This window comes from Panthera pardus, unplaced genomic scaffold (genome assembly GCF_024362965.1).
Source record: "Panthera pardus isolate Hobbes unplaced genomic scaffold, ASM2436296v1 HiC_scaffold_16, whole genome shotgun sequence".
Taxonomy (NCBI): domain Eukaryota; kingdom Metazoa; phylum Chordata; class Mammalia; order Carnivora; family Felidae; genus Panthera; species Panthera pardus.
Window position 1 is genome coordinate 97168518 of NW_026526721.1, and position 21417 is coordinate 97189934.

At 38.6% G+C, this 21417-nt stretch overlaps 2 protein-coding genes across 3 annotated transcripts in view; one reads left to right on the forward strand and one right to left on the reverse strand.

The window, feature by feature from the left end:
- Window positions 1-4046, reverse strand: part of SERPINI1 (serpin family I member 1) — a 71524-nt gene extending 67478 nt beyond the window's left edge. The window contains exon 1 of one of the 2 annotated variants that reach the window (XM_019440504.2): window positions 3518-4046. The gene's annotated coding sequence lies outside the window, so the exon portion shown is untranslated. Of the gene's footprint in view, window positions 1-3506 lie in introns of both variants that reach the window. The other variant, XM_019440503.2, reaches the window with a different exon arrangement.
- Window positions 4047-4401: 355 nt separating this feature from the next.
- PDCD10 (programmed cell death 10) overlaps window positions 4402-21417 on the forward strand; it is a 47072-nt gene continuing 30056 nt past the window's right edge. Inside the window, exon 1 of the mRNA XM_053903658.1 lies at window positions 4402-4531. The gene's annotated coding sequence lies outside the window, so the exon portion shown is untranslated. The remainder of the gene's footprint in view (window positions 4532-21417) is intronic.

The following is a 21417-nucleotide window of genomic DNA, read 5'->3' on the forward strand; positions in this document are numbered from 1 at the left end:
TATTCTGCGAGGTCAACTTAACCCTTGTCTATCAAAACGCAAAATGTCTCAATGTGTACATTAAAAAGTTTTAGCCAGTAGTTCTAATTCAGTAAGCGATTATAGGGCCACTACTTTATGCTGAGCATGACACAAGATGCTCAGAATGAGCAGGAGATAGAAAAGAAGTATGTGGTCTCTAGAAGCTAATAACCTACTTGGTTCAAACACACTTACCAAAATTTAAGGACTAAATTTTGAAGACGTTACATTGAAAACAAAACAAAAACAAATTGTTACCATTGTATAATTAATCCTGATCCCCCAAAGCAGTAATTAACCTTTGAAGTTTGATGGAAGAAGGGGGAGGGGGATGCTCTTGCTCATCTTTAGTATCTGGTTCAAGTATCTCTGTTACTAAGGGGGAAAACACCTTTTGGGTTCTTACTTCTTTTTAATATTATGTCCAAATAATTCATTCACTTCGAAGTGAATATATACACAGTGGATCTTTTTTTGCTCTGCGTTAATAACCCACGATCACTCAATATCTAATGAATTATTGCCAGTCTGACTCCAGTTTAAAATGCAATATAGGAAACAAGGCTCCGTATCTCAGGGGTTAGAGCACTGGTCTTGTAAAATGCAATATAGGAAAGTATTGTCTCCCACAATGGGTATAGGCTTCCAGCAATGATTGGGGGGAGAAAAGGCCATGAAATCACTTCTAGGCATTTAACAATACAGATCAAATCTCTTTTCTCTCTTGCTAAGGGCAGTTTCTCAAGCTGTTTATCAAACAGCATTTTTCATATCTACCTCCTTCTATAAATCAGCCTCCCAACACACCAAAACCATTTGATCTTGAACCTTTAAGTCTCGCTCTTTTGTGCTGCATGCATCAGTGAATCCTCCTGTTAGAGAAATCTATGCTACTCAATTATTTTCACTCAATAAACTTACAGTCAGAATCCTGTATTTAAAAAAAGTTCAAAATATATTGCAATTCGAAATTAACCAAGTCTTTTGGCTAAAAAAAATAGTGATTTCCAGAGCACTATCCATTCCAGAGAGACATTCTGCACTGTTGGTTTTTCTTTCTCATCATATGCTCACTAATAGCCATATACAAATAGTAAAAATCAAGAGCAGAACAAATAATATGCTTTTTACCTAGGTAGTACTTTACATAAAATTATAAACTGTGACATGAACAATCATCTCAACACCAGTAACATACAGTCAAGAAGACTTCATAGTATATGAGATTTAACGTGAACACCAATTTAAAATCTCTTGACACAAGTTCAAGGTAACAAATACCTAAGTACTATATATTGCTAAAGATTTCTCCCTTATAAAAACATGGTCTTACTCCCAAATGATACAGGAACCCAATCTCTTTCACTGACATAATAAAAAGGATCCAAATCTTGGAAGCAGGAGAAAAATCCAGTACTTTAATACTACAAACTCAGTCATTCCTAATGAGACTCTATCCTTTATGATACCTCACAGCAGAAGACCTAGAAATAGTTGGGATTCAGAGTACATCTGAATTCCAACTGTTTTGATTTTTTTTTCTATCCCATTTACTTGATTATTAACTGATTCCCAACCAAACTCTTTCAAAAGATCTTTTAATATAGGCTTTGAAAGAACTTCATTGCCAATTACTATTAATTGTTATTATTACATGGAGTAAATAAATCAGTGACAGCGGGTGTTCAGTTTCACAGAATCAATTGGTAGCAGAGACTAAGAAAGATTCTAAGACTAATTCAGAACAATCCACAGAATGACAAATAACAAGGGTAAAAACAATCTTTTCAAAGCCTCACTATATTCTAGTACTCATTTTTTTCTCCTAAAATCAGTTACATAGTGTCTTTTCAGCTACGTGGATTAATAAACTCGCCTGTGATATATAGCAAAGATAAACTCAGATCCTTACCACGACTGCTAAGTTCAGTGGCTACTGTTGCTTTTTCTTTTTTCTAAGCTCTTTGCTGCTTCTAATACCTGATTTGCTTGGGGACAATCTAAAAGCGGCTGTTTTTCTAAGATCTGTCCGTGTATATATTTCTCTGGCGTATAAGAATGTGGCAGGGGGTGCTGGAGGGGAGGAGTAAATATACTGATAAGTCATTTAGGCTTATCAGTAGTAGCACTCAGTAGGATAGAACTTTAATCTATAAAGAGAATTCCTTCTGGCCATTTTTTTTTTTTTTTTGAAAAAGGAACTGTGTGTGCTTTACAAAAATAAAATCCTGAAATACTAAGTAAATGAGGAAAGCATGAAAACCAGAAAACAGAAGATAATTACCCCACTGTATTGGCCCTAGTTAAAAAAAAAAAAAAAAATCCAAATTATTCACCCAGACCCTGGAATACACAACTGTCACAATGAAAGCATTTCAAAGGAAAACGTGCTGCAATATGCTACTATGATTAAAAGCCGTGTAATCTGGAGAACCTTGGAAACAAAAAGAAAATGACTAGGAAAATAGCTATTTACATACTTTCTAAAAAGAAAGCCTGCAATTTTATCATAGTTGCACAAAGGTAGGTATGACTTTCACCTTTACCTAGTATTAAAACATATTTTCATCCACAGGTATTTAATAACATTCAGAGAAATTGTACATGGTTTAATACCAAGAATAAACTATTTTTTTATGATACTATTACATGTGTTTTAAGCCTGAACCCATCACGACACACACTAAGGGTAACCATTTAGCACATACCCCCTTAACAGAAAAGATCCTCGCACAGCTTTTCTTGTACTTTAGTTTTTTTTTTTTTCAAATACATAAATATTACCAGACCCAAATGAGAGAATAAGAAGCAGCAACGAAATACACCATATGTTCCCACTGTAGGCTGAGTCCTGGTCTTTGTTCCAATATTCTAGAGCCACTGGAAGGAAAGCTAAGTATCCATCCATTAAAACATTTTTACATTATCGCTGGCAAAGTTATACTTCTGATAGGTTTAGTCATCTTGATTATTCTGCCTGCATTTGCTTGCTTAATACAGATCTCTCTCAATTTTAGGAACCTGCAGTAAACCACCCTGGAAAACAGGTCGGTGGTAGGACAATCTGATAAAACGTAAGGGGTAGACACTGAAGAAGAATGCAAAGTTATTTTCCTAGTGAAAGAGTTCTGAAGTAATTCTATATCAATGACATTTTTTTTTTTAACCAGCTACGCACCTACCCAGATACCATCAACCTCATCTTCAATTATCCGGGTTTCCCTAAATCCTAAGATCTCCCAAACCAGTTTTAATGGTGTAACTCACGCCAAAAACACTTAACCACGCCCTTTATACCCACAATCAAGCCACCTTTTGCTTTTTCCCCCCTTCAAAGTCCAAAATGTACGTATTTCATCTAAAAGGGTTCGCACCCGTTCCCTAACCAGAGTCAGAGACTCTACCTGTGCCTTGACAGAATTCCTATTGGAAGACGCTTTCTCCTGGGCAGTATGAGGACGCCCAGAAGAGGCACCCACGCTTACCTCCCACACACCTGCAACCCCTGGTGGGATGCTGGAGCTGATGCTCGGAGGACTGCGCTCCGCTCTGCTCGTGTTCCTGCTCTCGTCTCTCCCGGGAAACTACAGTCCAGACTGCGCCTCAGGCTGCTACAGTGAACTAAGCCCCGCCTCCCCCTCCTCTAGTTGGTGAATTCGGCAGCTGTTGCTCCTCCCACTGCTGTTCCTGCTGCTGCCCCGGCTGGTGGCGGCGGGAAGCTGCTGCCCTAGTACCTTCCCGCTCCCTGCACTTCTGCAGCTGTTCTGCCCCTTCCCTTTCCCTGGGGACCCTTCTCTCCTCAGTCAGTGGCCTCACACCTGGAGCTGCCTCCCTGGCCCGGAAGCCTCCTCGAGGAGCCCAGGCTCACTCTACCCCTCCGCGACCCGCAGGTCTGGCCGCCTGGTGTCTTTGGGGCTCTACCGCTTTCGGGGAAGCTGCCCCTCCGGCCTGAGCGCATCCCCACAGAGCCCCCTCCCTCTCTGCCGGCGATTCCCGCGTTGCTTCCTCTCCCCCCGATGCAGCGCCCACAGCTCAGCCACCCCTCGTTCCCCACCTCAATCTCTCTCCCCAACCCCCTTCCTTCCTCTGCTCCGCTAGCCCGCCCCCACAATGGGTGAGTCGCTGGCAGGGCCGACCCAGCACCCTGATTGGCGCAGGTGAGCGCTGACCCCTCCCTTCCCCCCGCTTTTCAAGCACCCTCTCTATCCGTCTCACCTCCTCCCGCAAAAGCAGGGAACTGTCCTTTTATTGGGTAGAAGTGTCCCCACCCATCGCCTTAAGCTCTACCGCACGGCCTGCCGGGAGTTGTAGTCTTGCTTGTGCAGGAATTGCAATCGACGCCGGCGAGTGGGACTACGAGTCCCCATAGGCCCCTGCGCGACTCCGGCTGGGCAGGATTCCGGACAACGCCTGGTTCCTCTCGGGTCCTTCCGGCGTCGCCGGAGTGAATTGATCCGGGAGTTGAAGAGGGCTCCAAAGGTGGGAAGTGAAGTCAGTGCCTCAGTTGCCGGTAAGGTGTGGCTGTTCTTTCCCAGTCTCTGTAGCCCCGAGCGGAGCAGAAGAGGTCTGGGGTCACACAGGGGCCGTGGCTGAGGCACTTGGGCTTGGTTCTGGCAGGCGGAGCGGACGGGGCTGGGAACGGGGCCCTATGGGCGTAAGCGAGGTTACCCTACGCGAGTGGCGTAAAGCGGGTTTGTAAATGCTGCCTGCCCTGCTCGGGCCTTGAACGCCTCCAGGAAGTCTCCTCTAGGTGGGGGCGGGAGGGGAAGGGCGAGGTTGGCCTTTGGTGCCCCCGGAGAAGGGAGAAGGCGGATGTGTCTGGGGTGGGGTCCTCTGAAGGTGTGGCTTGGGGCGGGGAGATGTGGCTGCTGTTTTCCCCCTGCTTTAGAAGTAGGATAGGGAAGGAGTGGAGGAGGGAAGGGGCGCTTGGGAGTCTGCTCTTGAGGTGACTCAGGTTATGCCCTTTGAAAGAAGAGAACTGTAGAAGGAAGAGTCAAATGTTGACAGAGACCTACGGATTCAGTTCTAGTTTCATGATGTGGCCCCTCTAAGGAGGCAGTTTTGCCTCTGAGCAGAAAACCTTAACCCTCCTAGATATAAGTCCCAAGGTATCTTTACACCCGTTCTGTTTTCAAAGATACCGTTTCAAAGATGCAAATGAGAAACTGAAGGGATAAATGACGTGCCCAAGGTCACACACGTAGGGACAGATCTGATCTAATCCAGTTGTAATCCCGCTTCTGAATAGAGCTGCCGCACCAGAAAGAAAAGGGGTAGAGAGGTTGGTGGTCTTTTGAAGTGAGTGGGGGAAAATCGCAAAGTAATGCATTTTGTGCATTTTTAAGAAGCCCTTTGTGAAGTGAAGAGTTTTTTGAGTTGGAGAAATTCCTCAATAAAAGAAGGACACATTCTAACTTTTTGGAAAAATAATGTTGAGTTTCAACTTACTTATTAGAAGTATATTAAGTGATGAACTGTACCGCCATTTTATTTTATTTTTTTTAATGTTTACTTATTTTTAAGAGAGAGAGAGCGAGTGGGGGAGGTGCAGAGAGAGGGGGACAGAATCCCAAGCAAGCTCTGAGCTGTGAACACAGAGCCCAACTGGAGGCTTGAACCCACGAACCCTGAGATCATGACCTAAGCTGAAACCAAGAGTCTGTCACTTAACCCACTGAGCCACCCAGGTGCCCCTGTACCACCATTTTAAACAGATAATGAGATAGGAGAATGTCGAAAAAATATATCCCATCCTTATAGTTACAAGGCATTCCTTTCCCTTCGTACTGTAGGACTGACTGTTTTTACTCTCATTTTGTAAAACTGACAACAGTAGTGTAGGAATTCTTTCAAAAAACTTATTTTACACTTTTTTTCAAATAATAACAGCAACAAGAGAGTATAGTGTGCACATTATTAGAAAAGAATATACGTTGCATTTTTTGGAAGTAACATCACATTTTTGTTGATCTCTACTTTCCCCTTGATTTTCTTGACCCTGGTGTGGGTATGTGCACGTGCATGTGTGTAAAAACGTCAGGCACTTACTTATTTTATTTTTCTTAGCATTACTTACGACTTTTAATTCATTCTATTTTATGTTAAAGAATGGGAAGATCGGACGTTTACATTTTGTATTAAGCAGAAAGCAGTCTGCTTGTAACAGTCTTCTCCTTTATAATTGTTAGTGTGACCATGTATGAATGTTCTTATTGGATAGTTCCTTAATAGACTTTTAGGTGTATGTTTTTTGACATCAGAATTTCTTTGTGATAAGTTTATATACAATACTTAGGTATCTAGCTAATAGTTAATCATGGTTTACTACTGTATATGTTAACCATTGAAACTGCTGATTTTTTAATGTACTCTGAAAATATTATCAGCAGTGTTTGACTTTTGAATGCAGAAACATTTTATAGGATTAGAGATATATTGTTCCCCGTATGACTGAAGTTAAGATGGTCTAGAAGTTAACATAACGTTTAAAATAAAGTGGAGGTTTGATACTATAGAATGAAGTTGGAATTCTAGGAATAACGTAGCACCATGAGTAATGCAGGACACAAGGAAAGGAAGATCAACTAAACAAGTAGAAAATTTATGTGGGGATAACTATGCTATATTGGAAGGATATGGTAATTTACATAGACTGTAAACTGAACATGAGTTAGTGATAGTAAAGCAAGAGTGTTAATATGTTTTCTAGATGGCAGTGTAGATGTTTGTTTTTTTGTTGGGGAAGTGTAAAGTGAGTTCTCTAACTTTTGGCATGCAGCTGAAGTTGTGGAATGAGCTTTTGACCCAAAAGTCAGAAAAATTTGGAAATAAGTAAAATTAATTTAATGCACTTGTTCAGTATGTGTTAATTTTTCTCCTTGTTTCAGTTCTGTCATTACTCATCATCTCTGACGTCCATTACAGTTTTGATATTTCATCTATATTGCAGTGATGGAATAATGTTTTTATTGCATTTATCCTCTTTCAGTCACATGCTAAAATATTGTGGTCCTTTTGGATCTCTGCACATTGAAGTAGTTAGGGTTCACAGAGTTATGCGTTCACTTACGTTTTTATCGTAGTTTGTAGTTCACCAGTGTCCACATTTGTTCTTATTTTTGTTTTCAGGAGCCTTGGTGTCAGCTTTTGGACATCATCTCTTACAGGACTTAGGATGTCTCCATATGCATCTATTTTTAAGTATAGAAAGTCATGAGAACAGGACTCTGTATTATTCTATCCCCAGTAGGTAAAATAATTAAGTACCTGTTTATACAGAGAATGAAGAGTTTCAGATTGGTTAAGTGTAAGGTCATTTAACTAGTGACTGGTGGGACTAAGGCATAATCCAGGTCTTCTGATTGTAGACCTTTATATTATAGAATAAAGACTCAGTGCCTGAAATTATTTATTTTATTTAATAAAAATTTTTTATATAATTTATTTATATAATAATATATATTTATTTAATAAAAAATTTTTAATAAAAAATTTATTTATTTTACATGATAAAGGGACTTAAAATTACTTAAATATTCAAATACCCTTATTCTCTTACTCTGTTTAATGCTGTAGTTTATCCTTTGCCTCCTTCCTAGCTCTCCATCTTTGTACCCAGCCTTTCTTACTTATTGCACCTTTCAGTTTTTACATATGTAAGTTCTTTCCTGACTTGGGAGCCTTTATACGTGTACCATCTCCCTGCTGGACTGCTCTTCCTCCCCTTCCCAGATCTGGCCAACTCCTAGTTAATTTGCAGATCTCAGTTTAAATGTCATTCCTCTGGGGAACCTTTCCCAACCTTCTTTGACTCCTCCTTCCTAAAATTAGAACTTAACTATAGTAAGTTCCCACTGTATCTTCATCATACTCCATACTTCCCCTTTGTAGCATCATCACAGTAGGAACTCCATCATTTCTGTAATTCATGTGATACATGTCTGTCTCCCTCATTAGACTATAAGCTACCTGGGTAGGGTCCTGTCATTTGTCACGTGCCTTACCTCACTACTTACACAGTATCTGGCACAAAGTAAGTTTTCAGTAAATACTCACTGAATGAATGCATAAATGATTGAATGAATGAGTACATCCATGGACAGTGCCTCCAGCACTGCTGGGGACAAAAATACAGAAATAAGTAAAACAGACTCTCTTTCTACCTTTAGGTGGAAGGACTTATGACAGAAGTTTTATAATACAAATTGTAGAAAGGGGCACCTGGATGGCTCAGTCAGTTAAGTGTCTGACTTCTGCTCAGGTCATGTCTTCCGGTTCGGTTCATGAGTTTGAGCTGAGCCCTGCGTCAGGCTCTGTGCTCACAGCTCAGAACCTGGAGCCTGCTTCAGATTCTGTGACTCCCTCTCTTTCTGCCCCACCCCCACTCGTGCTCTGTGTCTTTCTCTCTCAAAAATAAACATTAAAAAAATAAATTGTAGAAAGATGTTTGTTTTTTTTTTGGAGATCTCTAAAATCAGAATAGATCGTTTTCTATAGCAAAATGACAAAGGAGTCATATTCTGTTACAGCAAACTTTCTGTACAACAGAGCATTTTGGAGACCTTATCACTGTCCTGCTTTTTGCAGGCAACATTCATTATAACAAAATACAGATGTGGAGGAAACTAACTGACTTTTAATGGATTCTACGCTTCCCTAATGTGATCTCATTTTGTCCTCAGCAGAATCCATGCTGCTTTTTCCTTTGTTGTTTCATTTTGTTTTTTAACCATGGCATTTTCTTTTGAATTTTACTTTTAGTATCACCTGCTTTAGACATGGTGACTTTGTAAAACTGAGTAGTGCTTGTTTCAAAAAAGTTAATATATTTTGGGCTTCTTGAAAATTTTCATATTTCACTGGGTCTTAAGGTAATACCTTATTTACTTTAAACCTATATACTTATGAAAGTAAAAAGATCATTATTTTAAAAACATGCAAACTAAATTTCAGGGATAAATTTGTGTTAGGTTTTAGTCGTGAAAACAAATTTCCTAATCCTTTCAGTACTATAATAATATCAGAATAAATTCAACAGCTCTGAGTTGCTGTAACCTTATATGCTTTTATGAATTTGCCAATTCCCTGTCTCACAAGATATTGTCAAAAAATGATTGCTGGTATTTGGCTTTAAAATTTGATGATGCTCTCAGTTTTTATTAATAAATATGTCTTTGATAAGTCCTGAACTGACTTTTTTAAAAAGTCAGTTTTTATGTTATTTGAATCTTGGATTTAAAAACAATCATAATGGGGCGCCTGAGTGGCTCAGTCAGTTAAGCGTCCGACTTCGGCTCAGGTCATGATCTCATGGTTTGGGAGTTTGAGCCCCACGTCAGGCTCTGGGCTGACAGCTCAGAGCCTGGAGCCCACTTCAGATTCTGTGTTTCCCTCTGTCTGCCCCTCCACTGCTTGCACTCTGCCTCTTGCATTGTCTCAAAAATAAATAACATTAAAAAAAAATTTTTTTTAAATCATATTTACCTAGCATAACCAATATGTGGAGGATAAATCTGAAGTACTGCTTCTTACATGTTTTTAGATTGTTAAGGTCATGATAATAGGTAATGTTATGAAGAATATTAAGCTAGGGGTACTTGGGTGACTCAGCTGGTTAAGCATTCACCTCTTGGTTCTGGCTTATTTTGGTGAGTTCAGGTGCCATGTCGGGCTCTGCACTGGCAGCATAGATAGAGCCTGCTTGGGATTCTCTCTCCCTCTCTCTGCCCTTCTCCCACTCCTATTGTCTCTGTTTCTCTCAAAATAAATAAACAGACTTAAAAAATTTTAAAAACAAAGAATATTAAGCTAATTTCACAGTAAATAAGCTGTAAACGGGATTTAGAAGTTAAAGAGTGCAATTGTTAGTGTATATGACTGCATTTGAAATGTTAATAGAAAGTTACAGTCTTAGGTACTGAATTTTTAGGGCACATCACAGTGTAACCAATGAAAGCACTTTTATTGCAGCAAGTAGAAATAATTTATTTGCAGAAAGGTAAACAATGTAGTTGATGGTCCATTTTTTTTTTTTATGGAAAGATGGAAAAATTTAGTTTTATAATTTTAGCTACAAAATGAATTTCATCTTCAATGTAATATAGCATTACAATCTTACAAGATCATTCATATTTTTGGTTTGAGTAACTTTACTACCCAAAGAGCAAGTTGAATCTATTCAGTCTCAATCTCATTCTTTACTATAGTTGTTTAGAATCAAGTGTTACTATTTAAAAGGAAAAAGGGTGATTTTATCAGCAAGCTTATGAATTATTGGGGAACAACAGTAGAACATATTAAATGGTAGTCACTATTGTTTGCTGAGGCCAGTGCCTTGGAAATAAGTTTACCAGAAGTAAGTATGGATTACATAATAATACTTTGGTTCATTCATTTATCATATATTTATTGAGTATATATTACATGTGAAATTGCTCTAAGTGTTTAGAATAAGCTGGAATATAATCTGATAGCAGCATTCATTGAGCAGTAACTCAGTGCCAGGCGTCAGACTAAGCATTTCACATGATATCATATAATCCTTGCAACGGTAGAAGTAGATGCACTATTATCCCCAATATAAATGGGAAAACTAAAGTACAGAGAGGTTAAGCAACTTGCCCAAGGTTATATATAATCAGTAACTGCTTAGAATTAGGATTTGAATCCAAGCTGCCTCACTCAAGAGACCATATTTTAAATCATTGCCATAAAAATTATGTCAATGATTGAGCTCTATTGGAAGGCAGTTAGATTTAGAGTTGCAGTTACAGAGAACTTTTATATTAGATGGTAAGGTCAGTATGGCAGGCAAAAATTACTTATATTCAAACTTACTCTAAAAAAAATCTCTTAGGGAGTTACACCTTGAAGACTAACATAACTTTAACCCAGCCAGTTTTCTTTAGCCATGGAATAGATTTACTTTTTCCTTTGAGTAGTAGGTGAAGTATTTGACTTGTTATTCAGAGCCATGTTGGAAAAGTAGTATGTATAATATGGGCATCACAGTGTGGTGAGCTGCTCGTTGTGAGAGGTACTGCAGCTGGGAGTCTGGCAGGGGGAATAGCAGATCCATGTCTTTTCTGTCTTTCATTCTGGGGCTTATGTGTATGGAATGGAATTATGAACATCTATGTATTTCAATAGTTGTTTTTCTCTGTTTTCTTCAAAAAATGTTAAGCATGCACGTGGTGTTGAACTTGCTCGGTGAGTATGTGTATAACATGAGGCAGGTATACTCACGGAGGTATGCAGAGCGGCAGCTCTACATGGCGTATTTCTTTATTGTTCCTCTTCCCTGCCAGACACCACCCCCAAGGGCACAGACTTTTTCTGGCTTCATCACCACATCTCCAACTAGCGCTTGCTGACTTAGCCTGACTATGCCAAAGTACTGTACTAGCTGCTGGGAGATAGAGAAAGTAACAAATCTTCTCTTTAGGGGAAAGGGATGGAAAAACTGTTACGTGGGCATTTAGCCTTTCTAATATATATATTTTTTCTAATTTTTCCTTTTTATCTTTCACCCTTTCTTACCCCTTTTCTTATGTACTTTTTGCATGCATCAATTCGTTTGGTAATTTTGGGCCAGAGCTGATACAAAGGAGAAACAATTACACCTTCTCTAACTTAGCCATGTGGTCCCTGGTACTGAAACATGCCTTACTACCTTATTCAACCACCCTGTGTTCAGGATGAACCGGAACTCCAGTGGAGATGGGAGTTAAGGAATGACCAAACCCTAAGATGTCACACCCCTGCTGCCTCCTTAGACTTATATAAGGTTGCTACAACAAAAAACAGTTGGGAGTGATAAATGAGTCAGACCTGACCTCTAGGCTGCAACTGCTCCCTATACTAGTTCATAGTGTTGCAAGGTTTAATTAATTTAATTCCAAAGCACTTTGAATTTTGCTGTGATCTTTTTGTTCAGAAATATATATGCTTTCTGGATGTCTTTATCCATAATAAAATTGGCATTTTGGCAGTGTTGTCAAAACACCAGATTTCTGAGGTCCTACCTTAATTTTGGTGTCCCTCCTTAAAAAATTAATTAGTTTGGCAAAGGAAGGGTACAAGAGGAAGTATGTATACAAGCAGATACCTTCGTTTCTTTTTGTGACTCCTAGCATTTGTATTGGAGATCAGTTAGGAGCTAAAAGTGAAGTTAACTGTTATAAGATAGAACCTTGTCTTTATTAGCTCCTAGTTTTAAGCACATGACCTACTCAGTCTGTTATCTGCAGCTAACAATTTTATCAACATGTGAGTGCCTTGTGGCAATGTTTTGGTGGAAAGAAATTTGGTAAGGTAAGGTAAAGAAAATACACAATGTATTTGGTAGAGGCCCATAGGCAATTAAGAGTCTGTAAGGTAAATCTTAGATAACTAAGATTATAAGTGATACAGAGCAGATAGGCCTAGCCCCTGTGGTACAGACTCCTTAAATTATACCTTCAAGCATAGAGAACATAGGAACAGTATGAGCATTTGAGTTTAGTTGAATTTCTAAGGTATTTTAAATGCATATTGTAGAAATTAAAATAGGAGATCACAAATACTGATAAAAAGGAAAATAGAAAGGTGTCCCTCAGACACTTGATGGCTACTCTGGGATTATGTGATTCATGAGCCACTAGATTAAGAGCTTTATAAGCAAAAGATGAACGTATTCAAGGGGACAACTTTGTTTCTTGCCCTACAACAAATGTTTCATTTATATTCAGACCAGGATTTAACGGAAACTTAGGCATTGGGATAGGAAAAAGATTGAGGATTGTCACAACTAAAGAGATGTGTATTTTTCCCCCTAAATTAGTTTTGTAGAAATATCTTAGAAGCCAATTGTTGCTACTTGTATTGTTGTTCCCATTTCCCATTAGGTAACTCAAAGGTAACTAGCCCTTTGATTTTGTTGTCAGCTATTCATTATCCCATATAGGTTATACCCTTTTATGAATTATCCTGAAGTCTTTGACTGCATCTTAATTTTACTCCATTACCCAGTCTGCTTCTGGGCCACAGTTTTCTTTTATTAAGTTGATCTATTTACATTAAGAGAATGAAAAGTAATTTTAATGTAGGCTTGACAAGTAATGTTAAAATTTATTTATTGACCAAATTCTCTTAAGTGTTCTAATACTGTAACTTGCTTTGGATGACGTGTAACCTTTTTTTCTGGTGGCCCAAGTAATTTATTTATGTCTCCATTTTGGCAAATGAGGGAGAAAAAGTTTTAAAAATATGCTATGTAAAGTGGGCTGTATAACATTGTGATATCAATATGAGGTTGTCATTGTGTGTGATATGCAGGTGTGGACTAGGCTGAGGTAAATGAGGGGCCTAGGGTACAAAATTTGAGGCACTTACTCTGTCATGCAAGTCAGAAGTAAATTGTGTGCTCTTAGGTGTGAGTTTGCCTCACCTTAGTTCCAATCCACAGGACATGTCAGGTGCGTGAATTTTATCTAAGATACCAATCACAATATGAATTGAATGCATATTGTGTGTCAGCTACTGTATTAAATGCTTAATATGCATTTAGTACTCTTAATAACCAGGAAGCTGAGTACTTCAGTCAGTATTTTCATTAATTTCTCACTGAATATAGAGAGATTAGTAAACAATAACACTCAGATCTTTGTTTTGAATTTGAGAGCTTTACCTACTGCTCTGTACTGTCCATCTGTGTGTAGAAATACTTAATTCTTGTCCATATAGATTTCTATATTAAACAATACTTCCCACACAAAAGAGACGATACTCTCCAAAATCTACATTCACTGACACGAAACGGTTTAACTTGTAAGGTGAGCGAGTCAGAAGTCTCAGCAGCACCAAATTGAAGATCTCAAACTTCTGCTGCTTTGTACCACTTGGAGCGACTTTGAATCAGAGCCCCATTCCTGCTGGCTTCAGTCTTCACTCAGCGTGGAGTCTGGGGGTCTTGGCTGTAAGCAGATTGACCCATGGATGACATATGGAGCAGGGCAGGTTAGTCTAGAAGTAGTTCATTTGGCAGACTAACATAACCTGTATGATAAGCTGGAGTAGCTCAGTAGCATATTTGTTTAAAATGTCTGTCACTGTTTTGTTTCTTAATGTTAATTTCTAAGGGCATTTCTTTCTAAGTTGTAAAATATAAAAATTGGACTAGATAATATATAATGGCTGGTATAGCTTTAAAATTTGAGGGTCTTAATATTTAAGTTTCTTAAATGCATAAGCATATGACAAGAGTAAGAGTAAATTTACTGATGAGAGATTGAGAACTGAATTATGGGAAAATGTGGGCTTAGAAAGGCTTTTGCCAACACCTAACCCTTACTTCTGGGACCATTCCCCTTTGTTCTTCATAATGCCTTGTTTACCGTGCTTGTGTCCTGATAGTCTAGAGCAGTGGTGTTCCAACTGTGGAGAGTTGTTAAAGAGCTCCTCTGAGAGGGAGAGGCTGAGGGGTAGGAAGCTAGTTACTTCATATGTTTATTGGATGAATGAACAGTTTAGTGTGTTTTACCTCTCTTGATAAAATATTTTATTTGAAAAACAAATAACAGTTCTGCTGTTTTAAAGAGGCTTAGAATCACTTATCCTTCACTATTTATCTGGCTTTCAGGAGTCCTTGATTCTCCTGGCTAGATGATTGTGCAGGAGACCTGATTTCTAGAAAGAGATCTGTTATTTCATCCGAGATAAAAATGTAATAGTAATAGCTAATATTGAATAATTGCTATGTGCCATGCACTGTTCTAAACACTGTATCTAATAACTTGTTGAATCTTCACATCAGCCTTAACAGAGGGAGACTGTTATATTATTCCCCTATCATAGATGAGAAAACTGTAGCTCAGACTAGTTAGATAACTTGCCCCAGGTCACTCCATCTAGTAAGTGGTAGATCCAGGAATGAATCTAAGCAAGTCTGGTTCTAGAGTCACTAAGCTTATTACCCACCTCTCTAATGACAGTGCTATTAATGTTACCTAAGTATAATGGAAACAGTCCTAATCCTGTTTTCCTTTAGGTAGCATTGTGGATTTTGAAGTGTTTCTTAGAACCCCAATCCTCTATAGAAAAATAAATTGTAAGCTTTAAGGGACTAATTTTTAAGTGTATGTTTAGAACCAAGTCTGCTTATTAGTTACGGAACACCTCTGTATGACAGACATAGAAGAATTAACAAAGAGTGATAAAGGTAATAGAGTTAAATTTAGAGCACTTTTACATTTTGCATTTTTCCTTCATGGGTCATTGTATTCTAATTTGCCAGTGTTACCTGTTTTCAGAGACATCTTAGCTTTCAGATGATGTTTTAGTTGGAACCTCTCTTCTCAATTAATAGCTCATCAAATGCTTGTTTGGTCAGTCATGTTTGCAGAGATATGAACACTTACCTTTTTGATCTTATTTTTAAGAAAACTGTAGCTGGAGTCCTTCAACTAGATAGTGGTATCAACTAGATACCTGGAAATTGTGTTATGATAGAGAGGGTGCCTTTAAAAATTTGATTGAAGTGATAATTCATTGTGGAATGCGTACTTTCTTTGAATAGTTATTTAAAAGTGCAAAAATATAATATTTAGTAAATTACAGGTATTTATTATAGAGACTTTATGGTTTGATTTAGAAATTACTTCATCTTTTATTCTAACTATATCTCTTTCAAGTGTGCAGCTTGGCTTTTTTTTTTAATTTTTTAATGTTCATTTATTTTTGAGAGAGAGACAGACAGACCATGAGTGGGGGAGGGGCAGAGAGCGAGGGAGACACAGAATCCGAAGTAGACTCCAGGCTCTGAGCTGTCAGCACAGAGTCCCACGCGGGGCTTGAACTCACAAACCGCGAGAATATGACCTGAGCCCAAGTCGGACACTTAACCGACTAAGCCACCCAGGCGCCCCACGGCTCAGCTTTTTAAAGAAACTAAAGCATGGAGAGGTAAAGTGACTTGCTCAGAGCTAAGATGGTTTATGATGATAGTACCGGAATTGGAGCCCTTGTTTTCAGATCTTAATACCTAATGGTCTTTTTTTCCATAGCTCTGAACAAATTCTCCATTGATATTTTGAAGATGTCCAGAAAAAATATTGATATATGTAAACAAATATGGTGGCAAAGTGTCATATGTTACCCTTACCATTAACAAGAGATTGTTTGGGGGCTTTAGGGTGGGTCAGGTGTACGACTTGAGTTCTAAGCATATGACTCTTAATTTCAACTCAGGTCATGATCTCACGGTGGTTCATGAGATTGAGCCCCACATCAGGCTCTGCACTAGTAGTGCACTATCCACACAGAGCCTGCTTGGGATTCTCTCTCTGCCTCTCCCCCTGCGTGTGTGTGTGTGTGTGTGTGTGTGTGTGTGTGCGCGCGTACGTGTGCATTCTCTCTCTCTCTCTCAAAGTAAACACTAAAAACCAAACCAAAACAAAAGAGATTGTTTCTAGATGTCCCTAACTGCAAAATTCAGCAAAAACTGAACTGATCGTAGTACACGTTCAGGGAGGTTGAGTTCCACATAACCTTACTAAAAAAGCAAACTATATATGGAAGAGAGTGAATCCTAGACAATATAATTTGCAAAGGAAGGAGAGAGATGTAGCTTTATCTTGAAGGCTTCAAGGTTATTTTGATCTAAGTAGGATCTTCTACTTAACCCTATTCCTCTGCCTCCCCTTTTCCTAGCTTTCTTCTCTAAACCTTTAGTCTCTTATTTAAAAGTGGTTACATTTTGAGATGAGAAGGCCCTAAACGATAGGTTGCGATATCAAAGACTCACCTTTTCAGCTGTGCAAAATGGCCAGACTGAGCTACACAGCCTTAAAATAAGTCGAGTTTCTCCAGGAGCCTGATGGATATGATTCATGATGCCAGGTGCTTAAGAGAAAGCAAAGAATTGTCAGGTATTTGAAACCTTGAATCAACCAGCTATTGGGGAGGATCTCTTTACTAGAATTTGTAAATAGTTTTTATGACCTGATAAAAAAAAATTTAGTTTCCTGGAGGGTATTATGTTGTGAAATTAGGCAGAGAAAGACAAAAATCATATGACTTCACTCATATGAGGACTTTAAGAGACAAAACAGATGAACATAAGAGAAGGGAAACAAAAATAATATACAAACAGGGAGGGGGACAAAACAGAAGAGACTCATAAATATGGAGAACAAACTGAGGGTTATGGGAGGGGTTGTGGGAGGGGGCGATGGGCTAAATGGGGCACTAAGGAAATCTACTCCTGAAATCATTGTTGCACTATATGCTAACTAATTTGGATGTAAATTTAAAAAAAAAATAAAAAGAATTTTAGCTTCCCATGATATTACCTTTGAACCTCTGGTAGATCGCAGTAATAAAATTTTATTATCACTGAAATTTGGAGTTTCAAAGCATTTAAAATTACGTAGTTTTATCCCCTCTTTGTTTCTGCTGGGAAAACAAACCAGTGATTAAGTGAAACTTACACAAAGTCAGAACCAAAAAGAAGCCCTGTCTCAGGTACTTAGTTTTACCTGTGCCCCTTCCCTGAGTCTCGCCTTGGCAACTAGTTTTTCTGACTCTCTAGGCACTGTTCTTTCCATACCAGTGCTTTTCAGCCTGTCCTGTTCACGAAAATCATCTGGGTTGTCTACTCAAAACACAGCTTCCTGGACCCTTTCTTGGAGATTCTGATTGAGTCATCTTGGGAATGTTTTTAATAAGCACTGAAGTGACTGTGATGGCTTAGGTTGTCCAACATTTAGGAACTACACCACTTATGCACCCTTGCCCTTAGAGAAAGTTTTGCTTTCTGCTAAAAGCTGATACTTTTTGGATCTTGCTCCTATGTAAAGCAAGGCTAATCTATGTTGGAAATTCTTGCACTTTGAGAATTTTGTGAACTATTAAGTTATATGCCAATTAAGTCCTATGGTCTAAAATACATCCTCTCACCCTTAATAAAAATGAGACATTAGAATTTATAATCTGCAACTGTTTTGTTTCTCTAGTTTGATTTGGTTTTCATGTAAATTTCTTTTGGAATTCTGATTTTAGTTGCAATCATCTGATGCTAATATTCTCTTAGCTTACTGTACTAGGAAGAGCTTGGGATAACGAGAAGTAGTGAAAACTGGTAAATGTGACCGGTAAATTAAAATCTTTGTTAATAGAATTAATTAGATTTCTTTGTATGTTTTTGTTTTGGTAGGCTTGATATTTCAAAACTATTAGCAAGGCTGGTTTAACGTATAAATTGACCATCTCTTATTAATTTGTTCATTCAACAAACATTTATTAGTGTCTACTATGTATCTGCTGCACTAACTAAGGTCTGTATTGGTAAAAAGAAATATATTTATAAGTGGTAGCATAAACATGAATCTGCTTCTTGCTAGAATGAATAAATTTCTTTTAGCTAAGTGTTCATGAGGAGATTGGAGACCCAAGCAAAATAAATAAATAAAACTTTCCTCTTTAAGAAAGGAAATGAAAGGAATTGTAAGAATTTAAGACCAGGTGAGGAGACTAAGTTCTGGAATTGCCTATAGAGAAAAACAAGGCAAATAGACCTGCCTACAAATGTTTTTTTGTTTGTTTGTTTTGTTTTGTTTTGTTTTGTTTTGTTTTAGAGGAGTGCAAGCCAGGGAGAGGGGGCAGAGAGAGGGAGAATCTCAAGCAGGCTCCACACTTCGCACAGAGCCGGATGTGGGGCTTGATCCATCCCACGACCCTGGGATCATGACCTGAACCAAAATCAGTTCAGAGTCAGATGCTCAACTGACGGAGTCACCCAGTCACCCCTGCTCACAAATGTTTTTAAGTGTAGAATTTATTTAGGAGCTTTCTTTTTCTCCCTAAGAACTTTGTATTTCAGTTCCAGGGACTTGGATTTATCCACTCCTTATATTTGTGAGTAAATGACTTTAGCTCTAGAGTTATCTCATGCCCAGATGGATTAAAATGAGACTCTTTCAGGAACTGCTGATTCTGAACCTTGAGATCTATCTGAGTGTATTTCTTTAAATGAACAGACTCCTGTTGGTTCTTTGGGCAGGGCAGGGCAGAAATCCTCTAAGACTAATCGTTTTGCAGTGGAATGGACAAGAACCTATTTTTGTTTTCTCCTCACTTTAAACAAATAATGGTCTTAAGTGCAGGGAGATATTTAATACTTATTCATTGTGTGTTAGAGATTAGCAGTGCTATTTTGATCACTCAAGGAAATGAGAAAATATAAATGAATAGGTTGCTTATATTCTATTTGTATTCATAGCCCCATATCACAGAGGGTGTTTTTGAAGAAGAATTTGCTTAGAAGTATACCTTTTTGGGGCTCCTGGGTGGCTCAGTTAAGTGTCCCACTCTTGATCTCAGCTCAGGTCATAATCTCCTGTTCGTGATTATCAGGCCCCCAGTTGGGCTCGGTGCTGACAGCGTGGAGTCTGCTTAGGATCTCTCTCTTCCTTTCTCTCTCTGCCCCCCGCCTATGCGTTCTTTCTTCCCTCTCTCTCTGAAAATAAATAAATACACTTTTTAAAAAAATATACTTTTGTGTTACTGGTCTTGTAGTTCTGGTTCTTGGTTTTTTTCTTTGTTTTTTTGTTTTTTGTTGTGTGTGTGTGTGTGTGTGTGTGTGACTAATTCCTTGTGAAACAAAGCTTACTTTGAAATCAAAACTTTTCCCCCAATGCAACACATTCGAAATGGGAAACAAAGTAGTTGTTATGTTGCCACCATACCCACAATAAATTTTTATTTATTGTTAGTTAGCAATTACTACCATGGCAAGTCATTTTTTTGAACTGTGGTTTCTACTGTACTAGATGGTGGATGTGGTGACTTCTGAAGGCCTTTCCAGGTTTGGGATTTGGAGTTATTTATCTTCAGTTAGCTATGCATACATGATCCGCACTCACCTCAGAAACCAGTAGCCACTAGAGAGCTGAAACTGTTAAGGTGCTGCCCAACTACTCAGGGCCTGACCACACCCACTGTGAAAGGAACATCCTTCTCAAAGGGGCAGGGTCTCAGCCCTCAGCCCTTGATCAGCTTAGTACCTTTGCTATTTGGGTAACAGGCTCTTTGTTGATGGGAGTAATTGCAGGTTGTTCATTGAACCTTTTCAAATAAAGAAGCCTGTAGAAGGAATGACAGCATTTTTTAACTTGTACTAAAAATGACAGAACAATTTAATATTTAAGAAACCTAATTGAAATTGTTGATTTTTAATCTCATTTAAACACTGATGAAACCATGAGTGGCCCCAGTTTGTGAATGTGTGCCTCCTCTTTAGCCGCCTCTTTAACTCATAATATTGCTATAATACTTTCTTTGTGATGATAAATAGTAGCTATCGTACCGCATAGTTAGTTTTAGAGGTGAGAAACACATACATGTGTTTTCTTAAGTTTGAATCATAAATATCTCAAGTGAAAATTTCCTGACATGGGATAATACTACTGATGAAACACAGTGGAAAAAAATTCAATACAGCTGTTTACAAAAGGTAAAAAATTAAGTGTTTGAACAGATTAATTGGGGTAGATGGGTGGATGCCAGCAGGAATCCTGAAAGTGACTCTAGCCACTTTTACTGATCACTTCCATCTGCCTTTATATATGCAGGGGTACACATATGTTCAAAAGAGAAAAATACAAAAATGATCCAATTCAGCCTACTTTAATTTTTCACTTCCTTTTTACTGAGATCATTAGACTCAGTCAGCTCCTACAGGTAGTTCCCCCCCCCCCCCCCCCCCCCCCCCAGTATACAAGTGACAGTACTCTTTGTTACTCGTGAGCTCATCAAGAAATCGAATGATTTTGGAGAGTCTGGGTGGCTCAGTCAGTTAAGCGACTGAGTTCGGCTCAGGTCATGGTCTCATGGCTTGTGAGTCCTGAGACAGCTCAGAGCCTAGAGCCTGCTTCAGATTCTGTGTCTCCCTCTCTCTCTGCCCCTCCCCACTTGTGCTCTGGCTTTCTCTCTCAAAGATAAACATTAAAATTTTTTTAAGAAATCAAATAATTTTTTTTTAAGTTATTGTCCATGCTCAGGACATTTAAAACTTTTGACCACCTTCTCTTTGAAACACCTTGTTTCTGTGATACTGGTTCTCTCTCCCAATTCTCCCATTGCAATATAGTATCCTGACTTCTCCCTTGTAATACTAATTGTTTGTTTTCTGGCTTTCCTTTCACTGGATAAGCTCCATGAGGTCAGAGACTGTCTTGTCTTGTTCACTGCTCTGTATTTAGTCCCAGGTCTAATACTGTATAGGTAATGAGATAACTCTTCAAGTGTTGGCCCTGTTCTGCTATTTCTCACTTGTTTTTTCATTGATACTGATGCCTTCAATTACTGTCTATACAGTGCATCCACTGTCCATCATTTTCATTTTGACTCCTATCCTTGCAT